The sequence below is a fragment of the Apis laboriosa genome, unplaced genomic scaffold, assembly GCF_014066325.1.
Source record: "Apis laboriosa isolate Shangri-la unplaced genomic scaffold, ASM1406632v1 scaffold70_cov154, whole genome shotgun sequence".
NCBI lineage: Eukaryota > Metazoa > Arthropoda > Insecta > Hymenoptera > Apidae > Apis > Apis laboriosa.
Genome location: NW_025224195.1, coordinates 1,408,581 through 1,421,027, shown reverse-complemented (window position 1 = coordinate 1,421,027; position 12,447 = coordinate 1,408,581). Strand labels below are relative to the sequence as shown.

General features: G+C 37.7%; 1 long non-coding RNA gene across 2 annotated transcripts in view; it reads right to left on the bottom strand.

Annotated features, from left to right (window-relative positions):
- Window positions 1–1,458: 1,458 nt before the first annotated feature.
- LOC122719175 overlaps window positions 1,459–12,447 on the bottom strand; it is a 98,114-nt gene continuing 87,125 nt past the window's right edge. Inside the window, exons 3-4 of one of the 2 annotated variants that reach the window (XR_006347527.1) lie at window positions 1,757–1,988; window positions 1,459–1,694 (exon numbers count right to left, since the gene is read on the bottom strand). This is a non-coding gene — a long non-coding RNA (uncharacterized LOC122719175). The remainder of the gene's footprint in view (window positions 1,695–1,756; window positions 1,989–12,447) is intronic. The other variant, XR_006347526.1, reaches the window with a different exon arrangement.

Here is a 12,447-nt window from a genome sequence, read left to right as displayed (position 1 = left end):
TTCTGAGAATTTCTGAAATTCTTGGAAATTTCCAAATTTTCGGACGAAAGAAACATTGGCCAAATATTCGACTTTGTATTAGGAGAACATAAGTTGGTAGGAGGTCGTTCGAGAAATTTTTCCAAGAATTTTCGGAATTCTTGGAAATAACATTAAATTCTTTGAATTTTTAAAACTTTTATAAGTCACATACAAATTTTCGTAATTTTTTTGGAACTATAAATTAAACGAACCAAATTTTTGTCCAATTTTTTGAATTTGTAACAGGAGATTATAATTTAAAAATAACTTTTACATATTTATCATATTTTTATCGTTTTCTTACTTACCAATTTTTTCAAAACTACTTAAATCATATTAAGTCATATCACAGAAATGATTCCAATGTTAGGATATCGAATAAATAATATCCAATTTTAAAACATCCCCACAAGAGGATTCCTCATTAACAAGAAATATTAATTTCCTCGACTCATTAATCGAGCACATTACTGTCGTATTCTCCACGATACTTCTCTTCCTCTTAACGAGAAATTACTTAAATTCTACCCTCCTCTACCCCAACCAGATGGCACAGGGGATGAAACTCGACCGATATGCAAATCGAATGTTAAGCAACGATCCCTCTCCAAGTTAATTTTCCTTTTTCGAGGTGTATACATCGAGGTTTGCCGATTAAAACCGGGAGGAGGCCACTTGTCGATGCGAAAAGTGCATCGGCACGGAACGTGCGGATGCGTACGAATGCAAAAGAAACCAACCCTTCTCGTGGAGAGCGCTGGTGGAGGAGGGATGCAAGGAGGCCGATGTACCCCCGATGGAAAACGTAGACCACTTAGCAGACTGGCTATGGGCCAGCTGCAATCCTTGCACAGCCAAGAACGAGCTTCCTGCATTTTAAACGCACCTCGCCATTAATAGATTATGGAGGACGTATTCGTCTTCTCAGTCCGCTGCTAACTCGTGTTTTGTTCCAACCAGTGCGATTCGAAGTATCGGGAAAAGATTTGTCGAAGCTGAAGAGACACGCCGAACGATTTTTGATAATTATTTATCATCACGTTAGGAAAGGATGAATTAACTTAATATTCCTTCAACTTGTTAATCATTAAAAATATAATGATTTCCAAGCGAATATCTCAGTGTTGGCTAGGATTTAGATTAGATTCCTTGATATTTGTCATTCCTTAAAATTATTATAATTAAAAATAGAATACTTTTCAAGGGAATTATCTTAATAGGGATTAGTTGGAATAAAGGTTAGGTTAAGAATTAATAAAACAACGTGATGATACGTAAAAATGATTTATTGCGATATATATCTCTTTTTTACAATAAAAATAACAGAAATAACACGAATATTCTTATTCTCTTCGATATTCGAACATTTTTCTTTCTCGTGGAAATAATCGGTAACTCTAACTGGAAGAATAACGAGTTAAAAAATCTTTCAAAACTTTTATTTATCTATAAATATACATACATTTATTTTACATTATTATCCTTGACTATAAATTCTTATTTTTCGCTTCTCGAAACTACTTCTCCGGTTGCCATGACGCTGGTTTATTTATGCACTCGTAGCCCCGTAGTAGGTGGTGGATATAGTTAATGCAATATTAAAGGGCGGGAATAACGTGGCCGTTATTCGCATCGAGAGGAGCGGTTAGTAGTTTTTCCCACTTCCAAGGGCCCTATAAATTTTCGATGAACGGCCTCGCAACACATGCTTAATGTCCGTTAAAAAATGACATACCGCCTCACCTGTTGCGCACCGGAATAGGAACCGTCCACCATTTTACTTAATCCTACGGCTAAAGAGCTCGAGGGAAGACCTTCGTGTTCGGGAACGCGGCCCATTTAATAATATTCCACGGCAATCTGCGGCGCAATGTATCACGGGCTTTGTCCTTCGCGATCTGATTAGCGGGATAAACGTCTCCCTATGTTCCTGGTCGTTCTAGGTGGCGCAGTTTATCATGGTGGCGCTGCGATAAAAGAAAAGGAAAAGAAAAAGATAATTTGGCGATTTACTTATTTTTTTTTTTCCGTTTTATATCAATTAAAGAAGGAATTGGAGAGAGGAAGGATTGTGTTGTAAAGGGAGGAGGAGGAGGAAGAGTGGAATTTTATTGTTGTTTTTAAGAGGTTATTGTTTGAAGAGCTTCCTTATCGTGATAAATTTAATCATGATATGTGATACAACCCGCGCGTATCGTTAGTTAATTGATAGTATTATTTCAATTTTCCTGCCGTGTATTAAACAATTGTATTTGTACTATATTAATCGAACGTTACTCGTGCTTGTATAAATTATACTCGTTCATTAGTATAATAGCCCAAATTTCCATGCGCATGGGAAAATTAATCGTCATGTTCGTAAAGCGATTATGGCATTATTAATTATATCATTGCCAAGGAAGCTCGCGCATCTTTTCACAATATTTAAATATCACCTTATTTACGAGATATTCTTCTCCAGTGAACGTAAAATAAAAAGTGAAAAATCTTTTCTCAATTTGCGAGAATAAATTGTTCCAATTAATTATACGATCTAGGAGAAGCTTAAATGGAAAAGAGAAAATGAGAAAATGAAAAATAACTCGCAAAAAGATAATATTTTTTGAACATATATATATATATATCTTTCTGTTCAAAAAAAAAAAAAAGAAATATGTCCAAAACGTGAAAAAAATGAAGAGTCCAAGATGGATCCATCCAATCTACCACTATGCAGGTTCTGATTCTTCGTGTGAGCAGCTTTTATTAAAACAGACGTTCGACGTTGAANAAAAAAAAAAAAAATATGTCCAAAACGTGAAAAAAATAAAGAGTCCAAGATGGATCCAATCTAGCACGATGCAGGTTCTGATTCTTCGTGTGAGCAGCTTTTATTAAAACAGACGTTCGACGTTGAATCTTCCCGTTGAATAAACTTAAGCCGCGCCTATTACGCGACAATCGTGCGCCACCTGGTCCCGATCGGACCTCCGCTCGTTTTTTCAGCTCGAGACGGAGCCTCGAAGGGTGAAAAAGAAAAAAAAAAAAAAAGAGAGGAAAGAAAGGGAAGGAAGGGAGCGAGAGAAGGCTTGCTTCATCGCGGTTCCGTTTTCCCTTCCATCATCCTCTTTTCCATCCTGCTTTCCTTTGAGTCAACACGCGCCACGAGATCCCCTCCCCTCCCTCCTTCAATCAGCCTCTTCCATATTTATGCCCCGGATGGCATTCCTCGCGGAAAATTTTCCTCCGTAGTTCAAAACGGACTACATTATCATAATCTGTCGGATGGCACACCGACACCGCCTCGAGGACTCGGTGGCTTTAACGTAATTATTAATCAGAATCCAGAAGATGATGACGCTGCGGGGAGCACGCACCTCCTCTACCCCGTCCAATCTCTCCTCCTTCTATCCGCTGATAATTCGTGATTTCGATTACGAATTTCGCGCGATATTTAATATTACGTGTGTATTTTATGCGTGTGTATCTTTTTTTTCTTTTTTTCTTTTTTTTTTTTAAAGAGAGAATTGAATTAAATATTGGTTCGTTTACTTACTTTTAAAATTTTCGAGAATTGTTGAATCGAACGATTCGGATCTGATTCGATCTTTTTCTTTTTTCTTGTCGTTCCTTTTTCTTTCTAATTGTGAATATTTATACGTACAGCTTTACGATTCCTGGGACGAGGAAAAGTTTGATCGAATCCGGGTAAAATGTTTAACTTGAACTTGTAAGTTCAGATAGCTCGGCCAAATAATGGCAGTTTCACTGGCGGAATCGAGCAATCTTCCATTTAGTTGAATAAGTTTTTGGTTAAGTAGATGCTCGAGCGGAGGGAATTTAGGTTTAACGAATTGTTTGTGAAAATTTTCGGTGGGAAAAATCGGGTTCTTGTGGGCCGTTCGTTCAACACGATTTTGATGAAATTTCACCGGGCCAGTTATAAAATTTTACCTCCGTCCGCGCGCGCAGACTTTTCACAGTTTTCCTCGCCTCCTCGCTTCCACAACCACTTTTGCACACCGGCCGCGCTTTCTTTCGTATCTCGTAGCCACGTTCCTTCTGCTTACATTCCGCAAAAACTTTTCAGAATGCAATTACGCCGTCCATCCTCTTATCGGACAACATATTTCCCCAAAACAAAGGGAATTCTTTCGTATTATAAAGTTCCGGAGTTCTGCATACCGGTGGCAAGCAAATAAAAAAACGCGCGAAAATCAGAATTGAAAATGAAACGATCAAAATGCACGAGAATTTAACATCAGGATAATCTGATCCTGCAAAAATTCTTTTCAATTTTTGCGAAAAAAGAAAGACGAATAGAAGCAAATTTTCTTTCTCTACAATTCTTCCTTCTTTGACTATCCTCTCCTCGAACAAATTACATCGTACAACAGACGAAAACAAACGAAAGGAATCGAAAAGGAATGAATCGTATATATATATAACGCTTTATTTCTAGTTCTGCATTTGAAATAGAAATCGAAGAAGAAAAAAAGCAACAAAATCCATAAATAGAGAGCGTAAGTAAGACGACTTATTATCGGATATACGAGACGTTTACCCGTGTACCTGACACGGCAAAGGCAAGGGGGCACGAGATTACGCCGGTTGAGCTAATAACGCGACCACGTTCGTCGATGCCTTTCGCGTCGCGCCCAACCCCCCTCCTTTCATTGTTATTATCTTAATACGATAGTGTAGGGGCTAAAGCACCGTCTGACCTGCTCTCAGTTTAACGAGATTAGCATAATACCGCGAAGCCCTTCTCAGAAGTCTGGCCCTCCCTCGCCCCCTTCGACCCACCCACCCCTTCCATCACCACCGTGCTGAACTTGCCACAGCTCCGTGACGAGGACTCCGCCGCCACTACTACCAGAAGGATTGTGAGCGTTTCTGTTTCACGTGGTGCTCGTTGAAGTTGCAACGACGCGGATGGGCGGCGGTCGGGCTTCATCGCGGCAAGAGATATTCGAGGGGAGAGGGAGGAGAGGGGCACGAACTGACATTAAACACTCCGCCCGTTTTTACACGGACGAGAGAGAGAGACTACTCGGTTAAACCGGTGCTAGGTATTTAATTGCAGTTCTGCAACTGTCGCTGCTAAGTTTACACCCTAGACGTGGATTGGGAGGAGGTTAGGTTGTTTCTTTTCTTTTTATGGTACAGTTGAAGAGGGATGGGATCGATATTATATTAGTAAAATTGTGATCTTGACGTTCAATCATTTTGACGGAGATCTGATGTTGCAATCGTTTACGTGGGTGGAGTGTCGTTCGATATATTTGGTTTTGGAAATAAAGAAACGATCAAATAATTAAAAAGTAAGTTGGATAATATTATTTTTCGATTGAAGATTCAGTTTACATCAGATTCTTCGAAATTATTAAATTTTTGTTGGCTATATTAAAGAATTTAAAGACAAGTATTTATATATGATAAAAGTAGAATCGTTAGAATTTCTTAATTCCTTGTTTTCGTCATTTCAAAAATAATTTTTCAAAGGAAAATTTAGTTACTTTTCGGTTACACGTATATACAAGATTCAGATATCAGAGGTAATTAAATTTGACGAGGTATATCTGATATATAGGAGTTCGATTACTATTTGGAACCGTACGCGACCCAATTTGGGTTATCTTCGTCACGTGTCATCTTAATTCCCTCTGATCTATTCTAATCCTTCCAGAGATGCTGCTTGGATCGTACCAATCAGTTAATCTCGACAAGTCGAAAAACACGATACGGCTTCCTTAGAAATCGAATCGAATCTCTACTATCGATTTACAGTTAAAAAAAGAGAAGATTATCGCGAATTTTCGAATACGATCTCGAATATTAACAGAAGAAAGAGACGAAGAAAATCAAATCGAAGGAATCAAACAGCAATCGTCGAGCTGAAGGACAAAGTTGAAAGAAAGTTAATCATCGAAAGTGCATATCATTACAAGATTCTTCGTTAATTCCATTAATAGAGCGTGATAGAGGAGGGGATGCTCGTTTGAAGTCGTTACATCAACCGACTGTGGACGAAGCATCGACTGGATGGTCCCTGGACAAGCGTATTTAAGCGGATACGCGGAAATAATGCATGGGAACGGTGCGCGAGGCAGAAATTCTGTGGAGCTTGGTCATGAAATATATTCTCCGAGTGGCAGACCATTCCATTGTCTAAATTATTCATGGCTTGTGGGACACTTTCCTAAAATTAGCATGCCCGCCCCATAATGTTAATGAATTTTTCAAAATAGGGAGGGAGAAAGAGTGGAATGGAACTAATTTCGAGACGCAGGGAGGGGTGGGTTACACGCAGGCGCGAGTAATTACAACATCCCCATGACGCCACCATGGAAGGGAGATGGATATAAACTTTACGAGATTTCTTAAGATTAACTCCAACTTTTCATCAAGGATCTGATGATGTTTCCGTATTGGTCGGTTAATAATTAACCGGCATTGTTCCAGAGGATTTTGTTCGGGGATATAAAGGGGATCCCTCCCCCCTTCTCATTTTATGGCTTTCACGGCAGCGGGGAGATGGTAAGGTAGCGTCGTTGATTAAAAGGTGTAAAAATGTATGTACCCATTTGCGCATTTTCTCCCCTTCCTCGCAAGGAAGCGATGAAAGTTTGATTATCAAAAATTACGATTTTACTTAGGATAATATATAAAAAAAAAAAAGGAATAAAACGGACGAATGAGAGATTCGAATGTGTAAATAGAATGGAACGAAACGATCGAAAAACCTCGCCTCGAATTTTTCAGATTTAATAACTGCCAAACACATATAATTTCCGAAGCGAAATTAATTTTTTAGTCACCGTAACTACCCGTTTATTAAATATCTATGATATTTATTCAATATCAAAAAATATATATTTCAAAGGAAAAAAAAGAAAGTATTCGAAATATTATTTCTTTACCTCGATTATTCAAGGAATAATTAAAAATAAATAAATAAATTCCGTTCATCACCATCGATTCGAGACACTTTCCCCGCAAATATATCACTCGCAATTACGAAACAACAACTTGTTAACCCTTATAAATTCCATAATCCAATTAACGTCTTTGAGAGTCCCGGCACAAAGGCTCTTTTCACGGCGGCGGCGGCGGCCGCACAATTAGAACTCGTGCGCGTTAACGAAAAGGATGCACGGGGCCATTCATCAAGGAGCCACGTTGAACGGGATTTCTGGGATAACGCGTGGAAGCCTCGCGAAATAAAGGAGGGAGGAGGGCAGAGGTGAAATTTTCATCGTCGACTTAGAGGGAAACCACCAGGCTTACGACCCCTCCTCCCACCAGCCACCCTCCCTGAAACTTTTAGCGGCCGTTGAACAAGTTGCACGGTATTATCTCCCCCCACCCTGAAAAACCCGCTTCTTACGTCCGCCGTAATCTAACGTAATAATTGATCGCCGTCGAGGATAATCGGGGCGAGTTGAACAAAAGCGACGCGGATTCCCCGATGGGGAAATCTTGGCCACGGTAAAAAAACCATGTAGCACGGGTGAATCTCGTTCGTCGAGAGGGGAGGGAGGGGGTGAGTGGGACGACAATTTATTCTCGAAACGTTCTTAAGTCGTTAACCACGAGCAAGTAGCTCTTCATTCGTCGATGTTATTAATAATATTGTCGGTATTTGGAACGAAGGAAGAAACGCGTCGTTTCGATCCGTGTAATTGGATTATCGATTTGTTGTCCCTTTTTTCAAAGTGTTATTACTTGTGTACACGATTGTACTTGTTAATTGTATTATTCTCTCTGTCTCTTTTTTTTGTAAGTTTCTGTGTTGATGGTATTAATAATTTATCAGCCTTGCTTCCACGAAGTGTATAACTATATGTATTCAAAACACGAACACGTTTATTAATTGGTGAAAGTAGGTTATTGTTCGTAATATGTTATGAAGATCTCGTTTCCTCCACAGTTGTCACGCGTAAGCAAAACGAAAAATCTATCACGTTTCCTTGAACAATAATCACATCTTCAAGATCTTGCGTGCCCAAAATTGCATCGGCTTATAATTATGCATACGCCCGTTTTCCAAAATGTATCCCAGACTCGCGGCCAACAGAAGGAAAAGGGGAGAGTCTCGAAAGTTTCGAGCCCACTTGTAATGTATGTAAACTGCCGCCGCGCACTTTGTTAACTTAATGGTGGAACGGCGACAACTTCCAACGATTTAACCCACTATTAGTCTGTTTACGAGAAACCAGCCCTGTAATTCTAAATCCGAAGAATCCCTCTCCCCTCTTTATTTTTCCTTCTCTATTTCCCTCTCCCTTTTCTCTCTTTTTTTTCTTTTTTTTTATCTTTTTTATTTTTTATCTTTTTTTATTTTTTTTATCTTTTCAGAATCATCCTCCTGGTGATTAAGGGATACGCCTCCGGGATACGCGCATTCGAAGAGGAATAATAAATGCGAGCAGATGAAAGGCGACCGAGGGCGAAGAAAAAAAAAAAAAATAAAAGAAAGAAAGAAAACGAGAAACGCTGTTAATTATTGTTCACGTTCGTAATGCGCTCTTCTCTCTTCCTCTAATTCCCTATTTACGAATTTTTGCCCGCGAATCAGTAACGCGTTCTCTTCTCATTATCTCTACTTCGAATCGCAATAATTTTGCCAATTAATGGCAAGTACTCGACTCCAAGACGAGGAGACAGGGGAAGGAGGATAGAGAGGATGTTTCTTCGAGTTGGATATCCGAGGATGATTTTATTCGTTTCTTTTCTTTTTCTCTCTTCTTTTTTTTTTTTTTTTTTTTTTTCTATTAAGGGCGCCGTACTAATCTAAATCGTCCCTCGTTCTCGAGAGCGAGATTAAATTTCCGGGGTTAATCGTCTCGACGGACTCTTAATTCGTCGCCTTGATTCGTCGTTCGTCCAGAACGCGTTTCCAAGAAGATCTTGGCGGCGAATCTTTCCCTCCTTGTTTAGTAACGAGCGAGCGAACTAGGACGTAAATAATTGTGTAAAAGTCGCGAGGGGGATGGATCCGTCGACTGGATCGTTTAGCAGGGATCTGGGGAAAACAGAAGGATCGGTTATATCGTTTCGAGAGAATCTGAACAGGAATAATATTGGCAAAAATAGTAAGATTTATGATTTTGTTCGATTTTGTTTCAATATTTTCACGATCTTCTTTCCCAATTTTCATTGATTTTCGTGATTTCGATCATCGTAATAATAATAAGTTTCAATTATTTTTATTGATTGCATCATCGATCGTGTGCGACGAAGTCTTTTAAAAAACGTTTAGTTCGAAGGGAATTGAAGAGGGAATGAAATTAATGATTGTGTTGAACTATTGAGGTTGAAATATCGTGGAAACGGATTGGATTGATCGGGAAATTTCTGTCTTTTCTCTCGAAAGAAAGAAATCAATTGAAGAAATCTTTATCTATCTATCTGGCTTCTCGTTCTTTCCCTGTTAATTAAACAAGATACAAAATTGCTGGAATAAAAATACAATACATTTTAATGCGTGTAATCGCTATAATAATTAAAAATAATATAATTTCATATAAATTCTAAAAAAACTTGATACGTACATTTTCGATTAATCCATGATTTCGAGTTTTTCAAATTTATTAGTAAAATAGATTTCCAATTATATCATATCTTTCCCAAAAAAATTTATATTCCAACAATGTCTACAACGTAACATTTCTAATTTCCTTCAACCTGATACGTTATTAAATATATATATATATATATACACAACAATCGAGCATTTTCTATTTTGTCACAATAAATACTCGCATAAAATTCTTCTCTGTGGAAAGGAAAAAAAAAGGAATTTTTCACGAGACGAGTCTAGTTCGTACGATTCGCCATCTCTTTCCACGAGGTCCTCGTCCTCCCCCTCGAGGAAAAATTTCATTCAACGTTCTCGAATAACATGTTTCCTCCCATTCGTCCCTCCTCTTTCATTCTAGGCATACAATACACCAAGAAGATAGATACTTCGCGAACACTCCGGGAACCCCGTGGAAATTTACCGATTTTTCGAACGGTCGAAAATCTTTTGAGCCCCATTTCGATATCCCATTTCCCTCCCTCGACCGAGAAATTTAACGCATCATTTCACGTACGAGCAGCGCTGTGAATAAAGATTGTGCCAAGGGAAAGAAAATTCCCCTCTCTTTGACAGTGACAGTCGATTTAAGGATTTGCCTTGTGGACGCAGACGCGCGAGGGTGCAAGGGGAGAAGAAACTTATCGAAGAAGAAACAGATACTCTCGAGAGGAGGGATGAGAGAGAGAGAGAGAAAGAGAGAGTGGAACAGAGAGTTTCTTCCCTTTCTTCCATTAGAGGGAGAGGAGAGGATACACTTGATTTCAAGTGCTATTCAGGACTAACAAAAGCCGTTTCACGTAAAGTTTTCCCAAACGAGTGGGCTAGGGTCACTTTACCTGTCTTCCTCGAGTGTCTAATATCGAATGATTCTCGTGATTGCTTCGGTGTTTACGTTGGGATATTGCGTATTCGTGGATAAATATACGAGTGAACGCGCGAAAGGAATTGTATATTATTAATTCGCAGAAATTTATGTTAAGGTGAGGCAAAATTGTAAGCAGAAGCAAGAAGTTTAAAATTTTACTTAATAATTTCATAAACGAATAGGAGAAGAATTAATGTTAATTGGGAGGAAGATTAAAATTGTTGGAAATATATTTGCAAATGTAAATAAAAAATCACTGATAAAAAAAAAACTTAGATAGAATTAGATAGAAAAGAATTATAAGAATAAAATTATATGTTACACTTGTTAATACTATAAGAAATAAATTAAAATTACAATTAAATAATATAAAATTTGTCACGTTTATGATTTTCGAAATTAGAATTCTAAGAGAGAAATTGTTATATTACAAAATGATACAACGAGAATAATTACGAAAGTAAGTATTAAATTGATTAATAAAGTAATGAATTAATAATCGAAAGAAAATAATCGAAGCTAAAAATATTACATTAATTATATCACACTCGTTCAGAAATAACGAATCCAATATTGCATTGCACGCAATCTATATCCACACTCGTATCTTTAATATATACACTTCGTACTTTATTTTAATTTGTATCATTCGCATCTACAAACTCTCTTTGTTGAAAAAGAATTATTCCTTTCGAGAAAATAAGAATCATCAAAATTATCGAATATACCATCCGAAAATAAATTAAAAAAAAAAAAAAAAAAAGAAAGAAAAAGTATTCAGAAAAAAGGAGCAACGAATACGAAATTTCCTCAAGTATCTAACACCCGACATCCCAACACTTACATAAACGTATATAAAACGTGCCATCATCGCGACAATAGCAGCACGCTCGAGCTTACGCGTCAACTAGAAAATCGTTCTCGTTCAATCGTTTCTCGTTTCCCTCCTCGGTGAAAAATGTAAAAAAACCCTCGATGGAATAAACGAGCGGGAAGTTACTGTATATACGCCCGCTCGATACTTCACTTCTGCATTAGTAGGGGTAGTTTCTGGCCGAGTGTTCCACCAAGTGGCGCGACACCGACTCCCACTTTCTATTCATCAATTATTTATCCCGAAAAGGGCGGCGACAACGTCTCTGTCTGCGAACGCATGGCCGCGCGACATATGACATATAGTCGAGAACGACGACGACGAGGACGAGTTCAGTTTCATCGAGTCATTTTCATCCCGTCTTCTGAACACGAAAACAACCCCCCCGTAACACGACCACCGACAACGTTTAACCCATTCCCTCGTCCCTCCCTCTCCTGTTCGCGAACAGCTGCCAAATCTTCGGATGCAACGCGATACGTGGTGGAAATTATGGTTTTTATTGGTTTGAACCTGATGTAAGAAAAATTTTGGGTATAAGATTTCAATCAATTGCAATTTTAAATAATGGAAAGTGAATAAGTTGGTCGAAAAATCTTTTCAGATATTTCGATTATATTAATATATGTAATTTTATGTAAGGTAGATTAAGTAGGTTTGTGTTGTATTATAAGAAATGATGAAGAAAAAAATATCTGGAGGAATAAAATATTGTATCATTTTTCCAGTCATATCATATTTCTTCGCAATATGATAAACACGATCTTCGATATCAAATTACTGTATCAAGGATCGCATGAACGTATCCTGTATCGTTTAAACCTACAAATTTTTAAATTACTTTTAAACCTAAAATAACTCGTTTTCCTCCATAAAGATGAAAAAATGATAAACATCTAGACTTATAATAAATATCGTATTATTTTTCGAATAATATCATGTTTCCTTCCTGACAACGCAATAATAATTCGATATATTCGTCCTATGAAATTTCCAAATAACTAATCGCTACTAAAGTATTAATTTGATAAACAAAATTATATATAACCCATACAAATCCTAGAATTAAATTTGAATTCAAATAACTCACTTTTTCTCTTTTTGAAACAAAAAAAAAAAAAA